Source organism: Podarcis pityusensis (genome assembly GCF_964106645.2).
Source record: "Podarcis pityusensis genome assembly, chromosome: 5".
Lineage (NCBI taxonomy): Eukaryota > Metazoa > Chordata > Lepidosauria > Squamata > Lacertidae > Podarcis > Podarcis pityusensis.
Window position 1 is genome coordinate 46769394 of NC_138032.1, and position 22889 is coordinate 46792282.

The following is a 22889-nucleotide window of genomic DNA, read 5'->3' on the forward strand; positions in this document are numbered from 1 at the left end:
TATACAGATTTCAAAGTGGATTCTAATTCTTTTTCATCTACACATCCAAGCACCTTGATACAAGGTTTGGGTTGTGCCCTGGTAGCCTGTCCAAGTAAAGGACAGCTTTGAACTTTGATGTTCCTTCTTGAAACTCAGTCTTTCTTGTTCCACACCATCCCTGTTTAATCTATCAGTGTTCTTCCTGCCAGCAGCAACCACTTCCAAAAGAATATCCCTAATATATCATTCCCTTATGGTGCATAATTTTTAGATTATGTCTTTTAATTTTCTCACTGATGGCCAGTAGGTAGGACTAAATCAATTTTAAAAAGACCCTCCTTAATTTTAAAAGCTGCAATTATACCACCGTGAACTCATTTCTTTTCCAGGAAGAAGGAGGGGTTTCTCAGTCTTACCTCTTAGTCTCTAATCTTCTAATAGTGTCATAATTACTGCTGTAATTTTACTCTTCTTCAAGAGTAATTGTCTCTTTCCCCCCTAACCTATCATCAATAGCCCATGTTGCGTATAATTTGTAAAGGATGGTGGAATTATTATGATATCATTCTGTATGGGTGACAAAATATCAGGTTTACAGCTGTGAACTGCCTTCCAGTCTATATCAGCAGCTAACATGCTAAGGTTGTGTTTATAGATGACTTAGACTATGTGCCAATTAGATAGCAGGGTAGGTTTGTGGGAGCTGCAGAATAACTTTGTAGGTCAGGATGCAGCCTGTCATGCAGGGTGGGTGTTGATGGGGCAGCTCCCCATTCCACCTGCCAAAAATCGGTGGTCTGGGGCTGAGCATCTAGCCCAACCCAGACCTGATTGTTAGGCCAGATCCAGGCTGATATAGCCAAAGCAGACTTTTGCTTTTGCCTGCCCTGCCCAGCCATCCTTGCTAGTCAATGTGGCTGACAACACCGTCACCCTACCGTACTCTGCTACTGCTTGGTTGGGATTTAGATTGCTTCATCACAGTGCATTGAAATAACTTTATAAACACATGAGAAGCCACTTGCCTACAAAGAATTTAATGCTTAATTATTTGAGCGTAATTCCTCATAGTCAGCTTGGGCGCTGATTGACTTTACTGGAAAATAGATGTAATGTCCATGTGGCTGTGCCATAGAGCTGCCACGGATTTTAATAAGCCATTGAGCGTTGCACTCCTTTAAAAACTGGCTGAGTCAAATATCTAGTTACTGTGGTGAAGCCTTTTGCATAAGACAGGTGTCCCCCAAGCCTTTGTGTCTGGTCACTGATGCTTGTCTGTGCCTCACAACCATCGCTCCAGTCTTTCAGCTACACTGAGTTCAATTAGCTCTTAGCTTATCTTCTAGACTTTCACTCCACTCTCATTATACTATGCTAGAATCTGAACCTTGCTATATCAGTTGTCTTTTAGACCACATGCTGGAAATAATCAAGATATCTCTGGGCCCAAAGCCTTTCCCACCTTTCCCATTCCATTGAATACTAGTGAGGGCTCATCATTGAGCCTACCTAGTGGCAGTGAAGGCAGCAAAGAAGGCATACTTTGCTGTCTCCATTTCATCCTCATTGTGCCTTTCCGGCAGAGCTTTTCTGGGTAGTGAAGGGGCTCTGTTCCAAGCAAGTTGGCAAGTTGGCAAAACTGTCAGTAGCTCACTGTGGCTTGTTTGAAAAGCATTTTGAGGATAAAAACCCACCCACTGGGATCTTGACTCCACTGTTACAGCAGATGAATTTCAAGGGGTGGCCAGGGCACTGTCTAGTCCTGTTGTGTTGGATGAGATTCAGTTAGCAAGGCTTGAGGATGTGAACAAAGTACTTGGATCAGTCAAGGTGACCATTTGTACTCTGGACTCTTGCCCCTATTGGCTGATAAAAACTAGCAGTGAAGGGACAGTTGGTTAGGCCAGGAAGGTGACTAATGCCCCCATGCAAGAGGGGATGGTCCCTGCCTGCTTGAAGGAGGCAGTAGTACAATCACTCCTCAAGAATTCTCCCTGGATTCAAGAAATCTAAGTAACTACTAGCCAGTGGCCAATCTTCTTGGGCAAGGTTCTTTGTGAGATCTCTCAGAGCATGAAAGATCTCACTGGAAATCAGCACCAATGCCAGTGCCACTTCTCTGTCAGTAAAGAAACATAACGTATGTAATAAAACTGTAATTTAATTGTCATATCAAAAAATTGCAAAGCACAGTTCCTGATGGCAATAACGTAACATATTACTATTAACCTTCTACAGTGGTACCTTGGGTTACATACGGTTCAGGTTACAGACTCCGCTAACCCAGAAATAGTGCTTCAGGTTAAGAACTTTGCTTCAGGATGAGAACAGAAATCGTGCTCCAGTGGCGCGGCAGCAGCAGGAGGCCCCATTAGCTAAAGTGGTGCTTCAGGTTAAGAACAGTTTCAGGTTAAGAGCGGACCTCTGGAACAAATTAAGTACTCAACCCTAGGTACCACTGTATATGTATTTATTGCCGTAAAATCCAAGGATTGTCAAGTCCAAATATTGTCAAGTCCAACAATTACAACGTATAGTTCCTGTTGGCAACGCCATTTCATACTGATATCTTCCTTCTGTATCGTCCTATGTCTTGGGAGTGTAACAAATGGAACTACTTAGTAACAACAAAGCAGCTGATGATAGACCAGTTCTCAGGATACACCCTTGTTTCGCCCATTGGGCTTCTTCAGACAAGGTTTCCAGGAGATTTTTCAGTAGGTTTTTTCAGCTGAAAGTAGTCCACAGGAATGCAGGAGTTGCCAGTCAGAGACGCTCCATATCAATGGCCATTGAAACTAATCTATATAGGAGCAACCCCTACAATGGGGCAGGTGCATGCAATTAGAATTAAACATTCTTAAAGAGACAGCCAGTTACGTGTGTGTGTTGTGGTGTTCTAAACATGATTTACATAATGAGGCAATTGTGGTGTGTGTTGACTTCTCTGTCGGTGGCAGAGGTGGTGAGGCAGGTGCTACGAAGTTGGCAGTGGCAGGGCAGCACTTCCCATTTCACTTCAGGCGGCAAAAAGGGATGCATTGGCCCTAATTTGTGTTCACTTGAAAGTGAGTAGAACCCTCCTTGTTATAAAGGAGACCTTTCCTGTGCAGTGCAGGAATAATGGCTTTAAGGCACATGGGGAGAGATACATATGAGGGCAGTGGTGTGGGGCTTGAGCATGCACCCCTGCTTCTAAACACCATACTGTGTATTCATAATCATGGCTGAGCTATTCTAGCCATGCTCCTCTTAAATTGAATCTGTGTTGTATGTTGAGCGTAGAAAGGAAATATCCAGAAAATTTGGAAATACAATGCAAAGACATAAAATATTTAATATAGTACGAAGCCTAAAGCGAGTCAAGAGACTTTCATTATAAAAGTGCTGAAGTTTCTTGAGACTACATAAGCTACTCTATTGCTCATGAAATTTTTTTGCTTTAGTTAACACTTCTCAGAGCCGATGAGTGTTGGAAAGATCTCATGGAGCTACTGTTTCCTATTTTCTCATTTCATGGTTGATGTGCTGATCTTCCACGGTTACTATTTTTGTTTTAAATGAAAACATCATATTTGAAGAATACAGTCATGACACTAGTCTATATTAAAATGAGGAAATGCCAATATAATATAGGCTATGAAAGAAGCTACTAAAATAACAAACACTATAACGTAGTGCCAACAGCTGTGTTTGAAAACGCCACCATTTCAGCAAAGGAAGGAAGAACATGAGAATTTTCTTATTGCTCCGAGTCAGACAAAAGAATGATTTCAGTGTAAAAGCTTTTCTAGGGATCAGGGTGTACTGCATGATAACCTCATCTTTCTGACTAAGATGCTTCTTTGGTAGCCTGACTCTTTCTCTCAAGATAGAGTCTAGTGATGGAAGAGAGACAGAGTCCCACCTGCCAAGCCCCACTGAACATATGAGTTCTAAAAGCTAGTTAGGGTTAATATGGCAGATATATGAATCAGTAGAATCGCAGCAGTTTCAATATATGCGTGCGTGTATTTGTGAAAAGAACTACAGGCCTGCAAATGGATTCCCTACAGAAGCTGATTTAGGGGAGTGCAACCAGTTCACCCACACTGGGCGCCAAGCCAAGAGGGATCTGCAAGGGGCGTCACAACAATGATATAGAACGGAAGGCAAGAGGTGGGGGCAATGAATTTTGGCATTGAAGAGTGTGCCTCTGAAATTTGAAGGCCGAAAGTCTGCTGCTGTTCCCTACATAAGTGCTGGCAGGCTTCCCTGGGTACAAGTAGAGACAGATGAAACCTGTGTTTCAAACAGCCATCTAAATGGTCAGCAGCAAATTCAGACATTGAATTTGCCTGTGTGCGTACTGATCTGGGAAAGCCTGGAACTACTTATGTCAACAAGATATGCATTGTATAAATGGTTAATTAGTTGTCAGGGTTTTCAGCTTTGGTTTTTGCTAACTGGGAGTATCAAAGAGACCATAATATTACTGGTTGCTAAGAATCAGCAAAACGTCCTACAAAAAGTATACATTAGAATATATAATAAACTTGAAGAGGGTTTTAGTAGCTTGAGACTAAATGTGTTTTAGGCAACAAAATCTGACACTTAAAAAAAGTGTTTAGGATGCAAACAGGATCTTTCTTCTTTTTTACAACAGCATAAGCCTATAAATGTGTACAGTGGTACCTCGGGTTACAGACGTTTCAGGTTACAGATGCTTAAGGTTACAGATTCCGCTAACCCAGAAATAGTACCTCGGGTTAAGAACTTTGCTTCAGGATGAGAACAGAAATCGCGTAACAGCGGCGCGGCAGCAGTGGGAGGCCCCATTAGTTAAAGTGGTGCTTCAGGTTAAGAACAGTTTCAGGTTAAGAACGGACCTGCGGAACAAATTAAGTTATTAACCTGAGGTACCACTGTACTTGGAAGTAAGCCCCATTTAGTCCCATGCAACTTATCCACAGGTCACTGTGTACAGGTTGCAACTTAAGAGGGCTAAAATCGTACTGTACAATTTTCTATTGTAACAACTTCAAAGTAAGTACATTGTGTTGAAATATGTGGGCCGTGGATTGCCCGCCCCTGCCTTCATAAAGCATAGAGTTTACTCAGGAAACAATTGATGCTTTTTCAGGGCCCAATTCAAAGCTTAAAGAATGTTGACTTTGAGCTCATGTCATATTAAAGCACAAAGGAAACAATTTTCCCACTAAAAGGCTAGAGGGTCAAATTTAGCCAGGGTTCCATAAGTCACAGTGACACTTAACTGATAGCTCCCATTAGTTCACAGAGGGAAGAAATCATCAATGTTTGAGCCTTCCGGGTTGAAAGAAAAGCTTTCCCACTGTGAAATGGTGGGCAGCAATTAGGCGGATACTGTGTTGCATGCTCACCCTTGGAGAGATTTGATTCTTTCTATAGGACAGTTAATGTCTTCAATGCCAGAAGGCAACACTGGGACAGGAGGAAGAGAACATATTATCTTGGGATCGGCAGCATCCTAGAGATTAAAATAATTCTTCAGAGACTGAACAATGCTTTGCTCAAAGGAAAAGGGCTTCTTTTCTACTTGCTATGAAGCAAACTGTTACAGCCAGGGTGGGGAACCTGTGGTCTTCCAGATGTTGCTGGCCTACAATTCTTATTATCCCTGACCATTAGCTATACTAGCTGTGGAGTCCAATGACATCTGAGCTTCGCAGCCTCACCTTCCTGTGTTACAGGGTGGTTGTGGCTTGATCCATAGAGACTAGAAAGAACCAAGAGGTGATCTGCTCATCAGGTTTGCTGTTGGGAGAAGACTCTTAGGGGCCCCATGCTTTCCCAATCAGTTTGAGTGCTTTGGGCCTCAAAGGAGGCAAGCTGGAGGATATAGTCAGTCCCACAATCTTCCAAAATCCGTACCTCTAAATATGTCCTGGTGTGTCCTGATGCAGAGCTGGAATGACCTCCTCTAGTTATTTCACCCCACTCATAGTTGGAAAACTTGGTGGGGTATTTATGAGGGAAATTGGGCTATGTTTTACTTTTTCCTCCTGAGCTGGACTGCCAAAAGAAGATTTTACATTTGGCAACATAGCCAGTTCTCTTTTCAGAGCAGTCGCTGCATCATCATAATCATTAGGCATGTCTTGAGTCGCCATTAATTAAAGAATCTTTGACTTGTATAACCTTCATTTTTTAAAATTTCACACCCCACTTTTCTCTCAGTCCATCCAAATTCACATAAAAATGATAAATCTACAGTTCACTTTTTTGTATATTGGAAACAGCAGGTCACACCAGATGCCTTCAAATTCAACAGTTATTTATCTAGAGCTATAGAACATGAAGCAAAAGTCTTTGACTTACAAGTGTAGCATAAAAAAACTGAATAATGTCCTGGTTAATTATTGTCTTGGCTATAGTTGTCCAGGCTTTTTGAAGCTTTGCAGCTTCTCAGTCTTTGCATCCAAAGGTGAAAGCATTTCTCTCACACGACCTGCTAGACTGAGGCTTCCAGAGCTTACTTCTTAAAGAAGCAATACACAACCTTCATCCAGGTCAATTATACTCAAAGTGGTAGTCACCTGCCAGTTTGTGGTGCCTCCACCAAAGCCCAGGTTGCTGGAGGGGTGCTTCAGGGACAAAATGTGGTACTGGTCTTTGGCACACTGGGGGACGGGCAATCCAGGCCATGGTTAGTTTATAATGGTATAATTGGATTTCCTAGGACCCATGCCAGGAGGTGAGGCAGAGACTCTAGTCTTTAAACCTCCTTGAATGAAAATTATAAAGCAAATTGTGCAAGCAAGCATCTAAGTGATTTCTATGAGATGTGTCGGTTTGGCTGCTCCTGCCTTTCAATATTTTTAGCCAAGGAGTGAAGCCAGAATATCAGTTTATGAATGAATTGTTTAAACACCAGGCTGCAGGAACACCCAGGATCCTAAAAAGCTGCTGCTTTCATCCTTAGTGCAGGTTTCTTTCCTGGTTCTGCCTCATTGCTAGTCCTTGGAATCTCTGCAGCTCACCCTTTATTTCTTCTTAGCAACCTGGATAAAACTTTACTGTGGTGGGTTCATCTAAGATCAGGTGTTCCTTTAAAAAAATACTACTACACAGTAGGTGTTGGGTGGATGTACCAAAAAAGCACTGCCCCCCAAAATCTAATGCAAAATGTCAAAACTTTGCAAAGAGGCTTATATATGTCTACAGCTGTGTAGGAGCTGATGTTCAGGCACTTTTTAAGTTTTCACTGCATAGTTAACCTATAGAGAAGTCATGTTCTCTATTGATAAACGTGTCTGTTTCCTCATTCACACTAACAATTGTGTAAGGTCATTTTTATGGAAATAAGTAATTTCCTGGCATCAGAAATGTGATAGATGAGAAGCAAGAAGAGGTTCCAAGTATAAACTAGGCTGGATTAAATGCCTTCTAACCACAACTTCATTTTAGTCTAGGGAATCAGGCAAAGCCAACTAATTAGAAAGTCACTTACGTTTTGATTAGCATCTCTGCTTGCCTAAAACAGACCACACCACTTGTTCTTGCACAGTTGAAACAAATGGAATGTAACATGAGTACACTTGTGTTGTCAATTATCTGCCTAATAGGCTTATAATTGAAACCACCATAATCATGTTGATTTCCTAATAAGCAATGAATGAGATAAAGTAACAAAGATTGCCCTTGTGGATTTATCCTATTGCTTTTATTGTAAATAACCAAAGTTCTCTCTTTAGAATTCTCAAGATCTATGGGAAAACTAAAAATAAGCCTCCACATCTAAATACATCTGAGATTTGCATAGGATTTGATTATTTGTTCAAGAAATACTGAAATGCACTGGAGATGCCACTGAGACTCACTGCAACGGGGGAGATTAGACGTTCACAATGATTTCCTTGAATTGAAGAATTGGCTGAACAATAAAAATAAGAACTTAAATTTAAAAGTCACACCAATTATAAAGAGGGAGGGAGGGAGGAAGGAAGGAAGGAAGGAAGGAAAGGCTCTAGTATATGATGCAACAATGTCTTCCCAGAATGATTTGGAGGTTATTTATCTATTTGTTTCACTATTTATCAGCTGTTTTTCTGCCTGCAATTTCTGCCTGTTTTTCTGCCAACAATTTTTAGTCAAAAACAAGTTAAATAATATTTTTAAGGCTACACTAACGAAAACATTTTACCCTAAACCAGAGTTTCCCAACCTTCCCAAAAAGCTGTTTTTGGACTTTAACTCCCATCATGCCTAGCTAGCAAGACCAGTGGTCAAGGATAATGTAGTCCAAAAACAGCTGGAGACCAAAGCTTGGGAAACACTGCCCTAAACCCAAAAATTAACGTTTTTGAACACCACAGGCTAGATCCCATTTGGTATGCATTATTCTAGGGGTTGCCAGCTCAGTGCCTCCGGGCACCAGGACACCCACAAAGGCTTTTACTGGTGCCCCAGACCCTGAGCTTTCTTTCTTTGCTTTAAAAAAATGAAGACTCTAGGCTGCCCAAAAAGTGATGGGGGAAAATATTCTAAGCAATTTCTGTGAAATGGGAGCAAGTGTGGCATGACCACTTTGTATATTTTCTTGGTACAGATGAATTCTCCCTGTTGATATTAGGTAGCAACATCATCCGTGTATGTATGTAAAATCTGTATCATGGTCTACAATCAAGACCAGAACGGCATAGCTGGCTACTCATGGAAACCCTTAGCTGCCTCTCTAATTTTATGTTCTGCCATGTTCCCCTTGGCACTCATTTTGTGTTATGACATGTCACCTCATCCCCCCATAGCAGCTATTTTATGGGCAATACCCCCAGCACTCTCTCTAAATTTGAAATGTGCCCACTTTTCGAAAAAGATTGGCAATTTCTGCTTTCATCTGTTCAATAATTATCTTGGTAAACTGAGGGGTGCAGGGCGGTAAAATAAAACCTGATAAGCTAGGGAAGGGCAAACAGAAGGGAGCTTTTCCCATATATTTTGGACAGCACTGATTGCCTCTTTGACAGGTTTCTTTTCTGTGGTTGCAGTGTCAATTATGGCTGTTTAATCAGGACTACATTGCACATTTAAGTACGTATATACATATGTATTTACTATTGCATTTAGATCCCACATTTTTCTCCAAGGTTCTGAAGGTGGCATACATAGTTCTCCCCATCTTCAGTTAATTACCACAACAGCTCTTTGAGGTAGGTTAGGCTGAAACATTGTGACTGGCACAAGGTCACAGTTTCGTGACCAAGAGGGGGTTTCAATCCTAATCAGAGATTCTGACCACCACACAACACTGCCTCTCATTATGTAATCTGGTTCACTATATGATCCCTGACTGGATGGGATCATCATGTGACAATTCAAACAGGAAGTAGATAAGAAAGGGGCAATGATACAGAAGAAGCAGTAGTGAGTGAAAGGGATAGGGACATTTTCACAATTTCTGTTGTGGGGAGATAGATTTAATTGGTAGGGAAATAATTTTATATCTCCCATCCTGCAATACTTTTTTAGACAATGTAGAAACAGAAGAACATTCAAATGTATTTGCAAAGCCACTGCATACATTTCACCAATGGTATAAAAAGTTTCTCTCAACATTTCTAATATGCTTTGTTTCTCGTTCAAACTTCATTTCAGGTTTAATTTAATGACAACTTGAGGGTGTGTCAAACTCCCTGAGGAAATTCCTAAGTATAAACACAAACTCTTCCAGCTTACTTTTAAATCCCTAACACTTGGTTCTGGTAAGATAATCACTACTTAGTTTATAATTGGGGAAATGCCTCAAAACTCACACGAGAAAAAGTTGAAAGCTAGACAAAAGCTGTGTGGAGGGATGTGCTGGCAGTTTTCACTTAAAAAGCTGTCAAAAAGACAGAATAATATCTGTTCTCGTCCACTGAACACAGAATATACCTTGGGTGGATGGGTGTTTAGTTCTTGTTAAAACCTGAGATAGTAAGAAGGGGAAAGGAACAGAAGTGCAATGAAGGCAAAATCTCCTGGCTTGGCAGTAGCATGGGAGTGCTACACCCAAGAAAGGCAGTATCTCCTTCATAATATTACACAACATTATTTATTCATTCATGTGCAGGCATTTCCATATGGCTCAAGAAATAAAATTCCAGAGTGGTGTACATTTTAAGAACTGAAAGCATATTCAGAATAAAACACTGGTGGCCGGGGGGGGGGGGGCAGTAAAGCATATTCAGTACAACGAACAACATAGCCAGAGGTGCCTAATTGCACCCAACATTGGGGGGAGAGAGGGGGTGTGAGGCTTTTAATCTCAGAGTTGTGGGTTCTAGCCCCACGCATGGCAAAATAAATTCCTGCAGAATGACCCTTGTAGTCCCTTCCAACTCTCAGTTCTATGACTCTAATGGCTTATTTTGTCCCTTGCTACAACAGATCCAAACAATGCTGGACTAAAATGCTGAGCAATTATTGATCCATTGAAGAGCTAAGAGACACTGCAGTATGTGATGCTGAAGCTCTCTCACCAACTCTCTGCTGTTGCTGATATACTTATGAAGATAAGGCGAGACTAGAAGCTCCTTTCCTCAAGAAGTGAGGATGAAGAAGCATAGGATAAAGCTATCACTAGCAGCAAGAGTTGTTCTTTACTCAGCCTTGATGTACAGGACTCAACACTTGGCTCATTGACGCTGGAGTTATCTTTAACCCCAACTTTCAGCTGTAGCTCTGCTTTTAATTTCTACTATGTAGCATCATCTTTCTTCATATCTGTTTCTTCTCATTTTCTCTCTCTCGTGTTCAATAAAGAAAATAAAGAAATGTATGATTGTGGTGTCACTGGAGCACAAACCAATAGCTTTTGTCCCTGCGGTCTTTACTAGTTCAGCTGCAGCGGCTGCAGCTGCATCCCCCTCCCCTTTTTTTAGCCTAATAGTGTTGTAATGCCCATAAAAATGAAGAGTGCCTTCCTGTAATTGCTGTGATGCCTGGATAGCACCGATTTCTCCCTGACTGCCTTTTCACAGGCTTTCTGGTGACTCACCAGAAGGAAGCACTTTGCCAAAAGATATCAGAGTAGTTGGAGCAGAAGTTCATGATTTAGATGAACATTTCATAAAAATTGCTATAATAATCAAATAGTTCTTATTTTTGTCATTATGAGGTCTTTCCCCGTGACACCACATTCTGGAAGCAGATTGCCCTCATCAGAATAATGTTATACTTAGGGCACTGAATAAGAAGAGGGTTTTCTTTCTCTCTCTTGCAATCCAGAACAAAAATGAATCAACTGCAGATATTTTTTTAAAGGCCAGAAGGATTGTAACATTGACATTAAAAATAGCTGGATCTCCGAGCCTGCGCCCACCCATTTCATCTGCCCTTAACGCTTATCCATGATTACTTAACAAATGAGACTTTTTGTTGCCAGATCACAGTTCAGATTTATATCCCTTAAAATCCAGCCTTTCTACTATGGTCTACTTGTGATACTCTCCCCCATGCCTGCAGCAATATAGAATTAAGCAATATACAACTATGGATAAGCCAATAGAATGATTGAATTGCAATACCCAACAAAAGTAGGAAAAAGTACCGCATTTGTGCAATTTAGTGCAGGCTTTTCTCCCTCTAACAGAGATATTAAAAAGTCACAGCTTGGTTCTGGTTGGTATTAGATTGCTGGAGATTATATATATATATATATATATATATATATTACCAGCAGATACATTTTCCTTTTTCCAAACTCTGGCATGCATTTTAGAACACCACTTGGATAATGGAAACCTGTTCCTTTTTTCTTTGGGCTTCTCTGGAGGTTGAGAGCCAGGAGGGGTCAGTGTGGTGGGGAGATACTGCAGAACCTTATGACAACAGGGGGAGGGATGGAGCACAGTAATGTCAGAGGTGTGTGGGTGCACTGGTATATAAGCCAGTGCTGTGTGGTTGCATCTCACATTAGCCCAGGAAGTCCAGAGCAAGTCAGTGTGTTTCAGATATCACAAAGATGAAATTCCTCAAGCATTTGTGCATGCAGCCGAACAACTGACCCCTCCAGCAGTCAGGGAAATGAGATGGAATGAAAGGCAATGAGAGCAGTCACAATGATCTATGAAAACTGAATTTTGGGGAGAGGAAGGGGCGGTCTCTTCAAAGCAATGTTGTGTATCGGAGAGGATAGAAGCAGTGTTAGCATACTTTATTATTTAATGCAAGCCACCTTTCTGATTTGGAATGGAAATCACTAATGGGGAATTCAGAATACCAGCTTTCTGTGGCCATGAGCCATCTATGTGCATCCATGGACAAAAAATGATTTGTCAGAATAACTTATCTTACTGAACAGTTGGGAGGAGAAAGGAATAATATTTGTAACACTTGAGTCCTAGGGGTAGGGCAGCAAACACAAACATAAATAAACCATGTAAATACCGTTGAATCAAACTTAATCTACCTATAGGTGATAAAATCTGTTTAGAAGTGAGTGTTGCATATCTCATGAATGTCTTATTTTTTTCCATTGATGAAATACTTTCTGGAAGACACAAGAGGTTTTTTTTCAGCAACCTTGGATCAAATGCAGCAACAATATTGTACATTTCTTCCCTGGGAATTCAGATCTTTGGTCTAAATAATGGATCTGAGGAAGTCATATGTTTCTCCTGTCTTGCTGGTGATTTCAGAGAAGGTCTCTTCTGATTAACATTCCAACTAATCTTAATGGCATGTAAAAATATTGAAATAGGCCTAAAAGATGCCAGAGAGAGAAAGATAAGAGTCACAGAGGACTATACTGAAGATCTCAGGCGCATTGCTAGGTAACACATTCTTCTGTTTTCCTTTTTTGCTTTAATATTCAGAAGTCAATATGTACCATTGCAAGATGGATATGTATAATTACTGTAGATTTCAGTAGCTTAAAAAGCCAGAACCAGATAGCAAAAATTAGGTTTTAATGAACAATTCAACAGGAGGCATTTATGAAGTGGTGTCTTGAGGATATCATAATGATTTAGAAATAAGGCAAATTAGATGAGTCCAAAAAATGAGAGGGTGGGGAGCAGAGGAAAGAGTTAGCAGCAGGGGGAATAGCAAGATTGCGAGGAGATTAAAATAACTTCAAACATAAGCAGAATAGGGGAAATAAGACTTTGAAATTAGTTTTAAAATCTTAATATGCCTTTTAATATTGCAAAATATGTTTAAATGGTATTGTTAGGAAATCTGGTTTGGGTGCAGTAGCAAGGATTCCAATAGCAATCAAAGGGATTTTGGAAGAAAAATAAAGTTATAGTGTTTATGAGACTGCTGTATCTTACTGCAGTGGGCCCTAGGAAATGGGGCATGCTTTGACTTTTCTGCCCTTCTCCTAAAACAGCATCACAGTCTGTCTCTTGGTCCTCTCCCTTTCACCTAATATTCCCATTCCTTGGATCTCCTCACCTTGGGAGAAAGGTTTACCAAACTCTTTGTTCTCTCACTTCCACCATGTGACAAGTCTAATCTGCAAACGCCAAGCATAGACCAAATGGTATTAGCAAGCCATCTTTGTTTTGTATATAAATAAGTTAGAAACTCTTACCATTTTGAAACTATGTAATACTGCATGTCTTTTATTGCTGCTGTGTGGAAAAGCACATGAATCTGACCTTTGAATAGTTTGTAAGTAAGTAAGTAAGAATAGTTTGTAAGTTAACTTAACAAACATGTGGTCTCTTTCTATGCAAAGTGGAGTGGGGAACTTTGGGAGCAACTTAGAAGGGGATATTTTAAAGGTCTAACAGCCTATATTTCCACACTTTACTTTGCTGCATGTTTCGTGATTTTAAATCTCTACTGAGGCTCTTTCCCCAAAGAGTAGTTACCCCACACCTGGATCTAGGCCTCCAGGGAATTCTCCTTTTATTCTACCATATCTATGTTTTCCTTTAACCAAATTACAAAAAATAAATAAAAATCAATAGAAAATTGGTCTATACATATTGGAAATCAATACATCAATCATTGTTGGAGAGGACAAAACAATCTATCTTTTCCAACACCCTTTTTCTCACGGTGGTCAACCCAATGCCTAGGAGAAGCCCACAATCAGAACATAAGGCTGGCAGCAACTGATTTTCAGGCGCATGTTGTCTCTGATCTTGAGAGCATCCAGAAGTTATTGTATGAATATAAATCTCATTGACTTCTATTGGGCTTGCTTTCAAGTGAGCACAATCATAACTTCTACAGAACAATTCTGTGCGGTTTTATTGGATCTGACAGCTATTTTGTCATCTGCTTTTCTAAGCCTTTTAGCAAAATATATAGCTGTGGAAGTTATTCAGATGATAGTTAGTGACACCCTCTCTCCAACATGACTGTTAAATAAACTCTGAAATTACAGAAAGGCTTAAAAATACCTCTAGCTATTTTATGCTGATGATTATGCCAAAGTACTTCGCTCGGGAGTCCTACACCATTATGATAGCTTGAAATTACTGGGATCAATTAACTGCATGAGACAGACTTACTATACAGTGCAGAAATCTGTTGTTATAGCTACAAGGAAATATAAACATGGAAACAAGGCCTTGCTCCAGAATTCACTCTGTGTTTATGTCCTGCCTATGTTTTCTTCCCAGAATGCTTTTTGTGAAGCCATATGTTGCCATGCTATGGTCACCCATGAATTATCAATCCCATTTGCTCTGTCCCCATTCCCTCCCCCTTTCATGTTTCTTGTCCTTTTATGTCTACTCTTGGGGACATAATACATGCGTATGGTCTTTTTTTATCAAGAAATGAAAGCAAGCTGACTAAGGAAACACCCTGGGCTTGAGGTAAGAGGGAAGGGAAGGGAAGGGAGGAGTAGACATGTGTGAGGGAGAGAAGCTTTCATTTTTATTGGCAGGTCTAGTTTTCTATCACAGTGAATTATTTTCCAAGGCACAGTGATGGGGAGCACATATACTGAAGAATATAAACAGAGATGTTCTTTATGTGAGTTGTCATTATCCAGTTTTGGGGAGTAACCACGGCTTAAGTGGTAGTGGTATCAGGGTTGCTCTGTTTTTCCTCATTTGCTTTGTTTCATAACAAAAAAAAAGTGGGGAATGTGACTTTTCCAGACTTTACCTTTATGATTAAGGTAAAATCATCTGGCACAATAGTCCCTGGACCTATTCATCTCAACTTTGACAGGGGTCCTAACGAGAGGATCCTCCCTCACATCCACAGCAATTTCTGAAATTTGTCAGGCACAATACATTCTGGAGTGTCTCGTTTGCCTACACATTTCATCCACTTAGGCAAAATGGGGAACTATATATTGGTTCTTGGATTTATCATTGTAATCAAGGTGAGCAAATCAGAATTTATGGATTTAAAAGATCAGATTTGGACTCGAATCACGAATCAAATTGGAACAACACAAAGCGAATCCCAATCTTGTGGTAATTGCAAACCCCTTATTGGTTAAAGCCTAAGACTGATTCATAAGAACATGGAAAATCGTCACGACAAGCACCAACACCAACTCTGGTAGCAGCACTAGCACTAACTTGGTTCTTTGCACTAGTATACTACTGTATTGCTCTGTAGATGCAAGTATACATATATATGCTTATCTTTTTATATACACTCTTTGAGAGGGACATATGAGTAACAAGCATGAGATTCAGCATGCCTATCACCCAGAATCTATAAAAGTGTATGCCACTGATAATCCAAATCATTGGTTTCTTTTGTTTTTTGTTTTTTTAATGATATTTATTGAAAATTTTTTAAAATTACAGAAAAAAACACAGCAGAAAAAGAAAAAAGAGAAAACAAAGAGAAAACAAACCACATCAAACAATGCAGATTCAAAAAACAAAAATACACCACAAACAAATAAAAACAAATCCATCATTCTCAAATCCTCAACTTTCATTGCCTTCTTTCTTTGACCTCCTCTTCCTCCCTTTTTTTGTATCCTAGTTATTAATTATCGCAGCAAATCCTTTCCATATTTCATAATATTCTGTCATTACATTATCTTAATCTATTTTCATCTTATCTTATAGAAAACCTTAAAACTTAAAACTTAAATCTTATTTTTACCAACTTCTCATAACCATAATATTCTTACATAATTCTTTAAACATTTTTGCTAGAGCCAAGTAATTTCGTTCCAACATTTTTCTAACATTCATCAATTTTATAAAACAATCCTAATAATAAAAAAAAGAAGTAAAAACAATCCAATCTTCATCCAGCGTCCTTTCCTCCTGGTCCCGGGTTTTGTCAGTCCTTTTTATCCCATTGATCTAGCGCATTAACCTGGTAACCTTATATCTGAGGCCCTTAAGTCTCTTCCATGTCCCTTCCGTGGCTCTTCTTCATATTCTCCTTTCACTCGTGGGAACTCCAGCTTGGTAATGTTTTTGACCCTTTTCAACAAATCAGCCCCTTTTCCAAAGACCAGACTAAACTCCATGTGGTATTTGAAAACATGTTTCAGAATCCCTCCAAAATTAAGAGCTCCCACAGCCCCAAACATCTCACGGCCCATTGCCAGACTTGGAAAGTCCAAACATCCCTGCATAGGGGGGTCTATCCAACCCCCCATTTCCAACCCAGTCCAAACTTTATCTTTCCAAATCTGGCTTTTTCCAAGTTCATTTGTCAAGTCCAAAAGCTCATGTTCCTGCTGGGCCACAGCTCCCTCCATCTCTGGCGCCCAAAATTCAGCAACATCCTCTTCTCTCATCTGTTCTGTCAGGGCACACTCCTGATTTGATTCCTGGGTGGGCTCCATATAGTTTCCCACTGCCTGTTCAAAGATTCTGACCGCTTTAGTCATCAAATCCATCTTCTTATTTAACTGTTCCAGTAGGGCATTTGTTTTACAGAGAGCACACCACAGAGCTTCTGAATACATTGTCCTACAAGGTCACAGGTCTATTCCCACGATTGTAATCTGTAACAGCTGCAAGCTCCCTGGAATTAGTTACAGTTTCACAGTCTCCCTCTAGGGGGAAAACTTCTATTTGTTCTTTCTTTTAAGTACAAATCTAGCAACAAAGTTTCCTTTTTGAGATATTTTGTCAATATTTGTTCCTTTAAAATGCGAAAGGGAACAGTGGAATCACTATGTTTCTCTTCTTAAGTTGTCTGTCAAAAACGTTTGTCTCTGGTCAATGAGCTTCAAACGTCAGTCCTGACACCCCGCTCCAGGATCAGGACGGTGGAAAGTTACTTTACTTTAAACTCACTTCTGCAGGTTTAAACAGTCCGAAAAAGATCCCCCTTCTTCTCCTGCTTCCGAAGGGGGGGTTCAACAATTTTAAAATGATGAAAGTTAATCTTTTAAAGATAATCCAAATCATAGTTAGCTTTTACATCAAGTGGTTGCTTCAGACAGCAGATTCTAGACAGGCACTGTTTCCCCTGCTGCTTCAATCTCCATTCTGTGTTCTTAAATTAAAATATATAGTCTAGAATATGTGACTGTCATTTTCATTTTTGCCTCAAATGTGAAAATGTACACAGCCTGCTCTGAAGCGTATCAATGTAGGTGACAGCGAAAAATCAATGGTCCCACCCCACCCCTATTCTGCAGTAAATTGTAAGAATGGGCAAAGTCCTGCATGATAAGACATTCTGTGCTTTGTACAGAAATGCCAAACATCTAGAGATAGTCTGATACTTATTTATTAACTGCCATATACTGACACAATCAATGAATTGTTAGGTCTAATGTATAGATAGATCATATAGTAAAGTGTGCCTCATGTAATTTGGTGATTTTATTTTTTATAAACTTACATTTACTCTGTTAAAACATGTTTCAAAAGTCTGTATATATAAAGTTGTAAGCTGCCTTGAACAATTTTTTATTGGAAATATGGCATAAAACTGTAATATAAACATTCACCTGAAAATGCTGTAGAAATGATAATCTCATATGGAACAATGATCACCATAAGAATCAACCTATAATGAATAAGTTTTCAAAGTTATTAAAATATAACCTGTACCTTTATATTATAAGAAAATCCCTTAAAAATATGTCTGAGTAAACAGTTACCAGGCACGAATGTGTTCAGTTGGTTATATGTTCAGTCAAGAGAGAAAAATACTTTATGACTGTGAAAAAGGGTATCTGTGACATTATATATCTAATTTGGCTCTCATAATGATTGTTTGCAACATTTAATTGTAACGAAAATACAAAGGCTATTCAGTCTCCTTTTTATTCTCCTTCACAATCAGATATTTACCTTTACTAAATACTAGTAAAGGTAAAGGGACCCCTGACCATTAGGTCCAGTCGCAGACGACTCTGGGGTTGTGGTGCTCATCTCGCTTTACTGGCCGAAGGAGCTGGTGTACAGCTTCCGGGTCATGTGGCTAGCATGACTAAGCTGCTTCTGGTGAACCAGAGAAGCACACGGAAACATTGTTTACCTTCCCGCCAGAGCGGTACCTAGTTATCTCCTTGCACTTTGATGTGCTTTTGAACTGCTAGGTGGGCAGGAGCAGAGACCGAGCAACAGGAGCACACCCCGTCATGGGGATTCGAACCACCAACCTTCTGATCGGCAAGCCCTAGGCTCTGTGGTCCCCAAATTGCTAGAAAGGTCTCTGAATCACACTGGGATGTGGGGCCTGCACAGCCTTCAAAAATACAGTCAAGACCTTGCCAAACATGTCAAAAATATATTTTTAGGCCGTTTGTTGGGGAGTGGGGTGAAACCCTTTCAAAAGACCTTTCCTCTTTTCTTCTTGTTCTTTGAACTTTTTTAAAAAATGCTACTTAACAGAAGCAGTGAACTCTCTCCACAGCTTCCATCCAGTTGCACTTTACGGAATGCCTTATGAGTAATACCACATCATTCCAGTGGTATAATGAGAAGTGTGACCAGCTATAAGCCATGAAAGTCTCCACACTTTCCACTCATCAGACTTCCTGGTGAAACCCTGTAAGGAAACTGCCCATCATTTCAGGAAAATGCCTTTCTCTAAAAGCCGCAGAAATTCAGCCTCTGTTTCGGCGGGGAAACTGAAAGGGAGATTTGGGCCCATCCTTATTAAGAATGCAAGAAACAGCTTGGTTTATAATAGCCATAGAAAAACAATGGGTGGTTCATCACCAACAATCAAAGGTGTAATGTGCACATAATGAGAACAGTTGCCACCTGTGGGTCCTGTTGTGTAGCTTGTACATATTGTGTGTGTGTGAGAGAGAGAGAGCACAGCGCGTGTGTGCATGCATGCATGTGACCCACTTTTGGTGGGTCTCCTGGTCCTCAACCCTCATTCTTTCCCATTCTCAGCCAAATCCTGGAGACAAAGGGGTGAATATGATGCCTGGCTTGTGGAAGATTAAGACAAAACACTTATCACCTGGAAACCAGGTGTTCTCCCTATCCCCCGCCCAGCGGCTGGAGTTTTATTTATTTGAGAATATATTGATCATATGATTATATTAATCTGTTGGATTTATTATTATTTATTTACATCTGGGTGTTTTTGTTGTTCTTGTTTTGGACAGCAGTTGGATTCTGTGTTGCTGGTAATTAAAGAATGCTAGCTGCTTTCAGTGCTACCTTGGCAAGTGGCGACCTTGCAAGCAAGGGCATTAGGCATTAGCTGTTAGTAATGATGACAACCCAAGTGGAATGAATTGCAAGAGGAACAGGGTGGGAAAGCAAATGTAGGAGGACTGTGTTCTGCAAAGGAGGAAGAAGGCTTAGAGGTGCTTTTCCAGTTTAAGAGAAAGCGACTGAGAGGCAGAGTAATTAAATTCATTGTGAGCCGTGTCCATCCTGCATAGCATAATAGGACTAAACCAGAAACTGTATCAGATAGCCTAACTTCCTATTGCCATGTTAATTGTCATGCTGCTGAGCTACGCAGCAACCAAATTACATTTATGCAGGATTAATTAGTACCATTCTCAATGAAGTTAATATTCAATGTAAATGAAGCAGATTAGCATGGAGTTATGTGATGGCTTATGAGAATGGAAACAGGATTTTTCATTTCTAAAATGGTGGGATTATCATAAAGTCAAATGTAATAGAAGGAAAACAAAACTGTTAGAAATTCAAATGCAAGTCTTCTATTTGGTTTTTTAACAGTACAGAAAAGACATGGATTTATAGAGGTAGGAAGACCATTCTGTTGATAGATATGCACCCACTACACATCTCCTTTGGTTCTGCTGAAATTGGAGGTGATCTTTTATCCCTCTCATGTTGACCATGATGTCAACAAATCACTCTAAGTTAGATCAAGTTCCTCACAAAGGCTATTGTCACATTTTTTGTACTCTCTATTGTTTGTGTACTGTATCACCACATATACAAGGTGTGTGTAGGGGTGTGTGTGTGTGTTTATGCTCTGTTTTTATGCTGTAGATCCATGGGCTATGCAATAAAGTGAGGTAGCTTAAATGCTGCCCGCGGAGTACTGGACAGTTTTTGGATGATTTTATTATTGTTAAACTTTTTCAAAAATTGCCCACTGCTCTGCTTGGGGAAAAAATATCTGGAGCTCTTTGATATGCCATAGGCAGTGCTGTGGACAGCTTTACCTTGTAATGCCAATTAGAGGACATCCCCTTCCAACATGAGCAAGTGCTAGGAAAGCTAAATTGGTCAGTGTGAAGCTACTAGAGTTCTTAAAAAATTACAAGCAATACTCAGCCACCTCTTAATTATTCTAGGGCAAGAAATAGATAAACCCCACATCCATCAGATATGAAAATAATATACTTTTTGGAGCTTTAGTTTGCCTGACATGTGTTATGAAGAAAAGTGGATTCCTTTTCCTCAGGACAGAGTGACTGAGGGAACAACTGTCGGATATTCTACCATTTTATGATCAGAAGTTGGCTGTACTTGCAGCTGAAACTTACTGGAAAGAATGTTCAAGAGACAATGGAGTGTGCCTCTGAGGGTGAAGTCAAACCACTGCATTAGCATAATCAAAGTGACATCCCCAGAGTATAACACACACACACACACACGGCCTTGCTGATGTGGTCCAAAGGAAAGCAGAGCAATATATCAGGCACCAGCTTAGCTGCAAGAAGACAGCAAAGATTCCCATAATTGAGGGAAGCAGACTAGCTTAGGAAGTGCAAGGAATGCCATGTTCATGGCTAGGGGTGGTGGCATTTTTTTTCCATTAATTGAGCTTGCGCCTCACCTGAGCCCCATTCATGAGCTTTGCAAACCATTCAAGTTTCATGCAATTGCTAATGAGATTTAGCAACATGCATGTATTCAGCCATGAAAAATAACAAACCAATAGTCAGCTTATCAAACTAGGTCATTATGATTGTACAACCCATTTCAATGTCAGATCTGTTGTGCCGATAAAGTGTGCATTCCCCTGAATTCTGTTTAACTGAGGCGATGTGAGTAGCCATTAACATTCATTGTTGTGTTTCTAATCCTGTCTCCTACCATGATTGTGTAATTCCTATTTAAATCAATCCTGTTTCCTCCCATAGAAGTTGGGTTGGGATCCCACCCTTCTGCATTTTGATTTGTTTTTGCAACTGGCTGCTAAGCAAGTATCACAGATAAATCCAGCCATCTCTGCTCTCCATTCCTCTTTACCATTTTATTGCTTGTGTGGAGACAAAATCTTACACACACACACACACACACACACACACACACACTTGCAGGTGCAAATAAAGACACTGCAGTACAAACCAAATACATAACCCTTGTGGGTATACAAATAGATACTTGGTGATAGGGGGCAATGATTAACAGTAGCAGAACGGCAAATAGTAAAATCCATTATGCAAGGAATTCTCCCAGATCAAAGCCAAGTATGTCATTTTCAAAAAACACAGGAGTGGGAGAAGCTGACATGCATTTTATGAGCTGTGGACTGAAACAAACTGAGCTTATGGAAGGACCACAGTAAAAATGAATGTGCACAGGACTTTGAACCCATTGCTTACTCATGGCAATACCTATCTCTGTCCTCCAACACCTTGCTACCACTCTCAAACCCCCCCCCCCCATTATCTGCCAGCTCGGGTTGCCATTTCATGCTACCTAATGGTAGGGCCAAGCACTGATCCCCACAAATTTACTACAGTTCCTGCACAAAGACCAACATGTTTACATCCAATTCCATTTGACTCTATATATGGACTCTATACTTTTAAGAGTACAGATTGTGTAACCAGTCAGCGACAGCCCCAACCCCCAGGGATCATAAGGAAGGAATAAAGACTCTGACAACATTATATGGAATTAAAATTAGGCCACAACTTTAGTAAATTTCCGAATGTTGGAAGACCTTGGCTTCATAGCTGTCAACATTCAGTTTTGAAAATAAGGGATCAGCAGCCTCGAAAATAAGGGATCAGCAACCTCACCTGTCCTGGGGACAGTCTACAGGATATCTAGCAATCTGGGATAGCAGTGGGAAGCCATGGGAAACAGCGCTGGAATAAGGGAATTTCCCGTAAAACACAGAAGGTTGACAGCTATGCTTGGCTTAGGCCTTGGGCGTTTATCCCTCCCAGCCCCCCAGCCGGGGGGGGGGGACTGGGGCTCATCAGGGTAAATGGGATATAGGGGTGCTCTGCAAGACATAAGCGTAGCAGGCAGCCAAGCCCATATCTCCACACGCAGGGTAGGTCACTGACGACCTTTTAGTGTATGGCCAGTGACACCCATATATATAACCCCTTTAAGAGGGGGACCCTGGAACCCCCGCCGCAGGGGGTTGAGTCATCACATCTCGCCCCCCCCCCATAGGGAAGAAAAGACTAAAGGATTCCACCCAAGGCCATAACTGCCAAAGCTGTGATGAATTGCTACAGGGAAGACAAAACCTGCCAATGCAGGAAAATTTCTTCCCAGTCCTTCAACAGCAACCAGTCAAAGCCTGTAACAGTGCCTGCTAAACAGGGGGAAAAAGTTAACTTGCAAACATGAAACATTAAA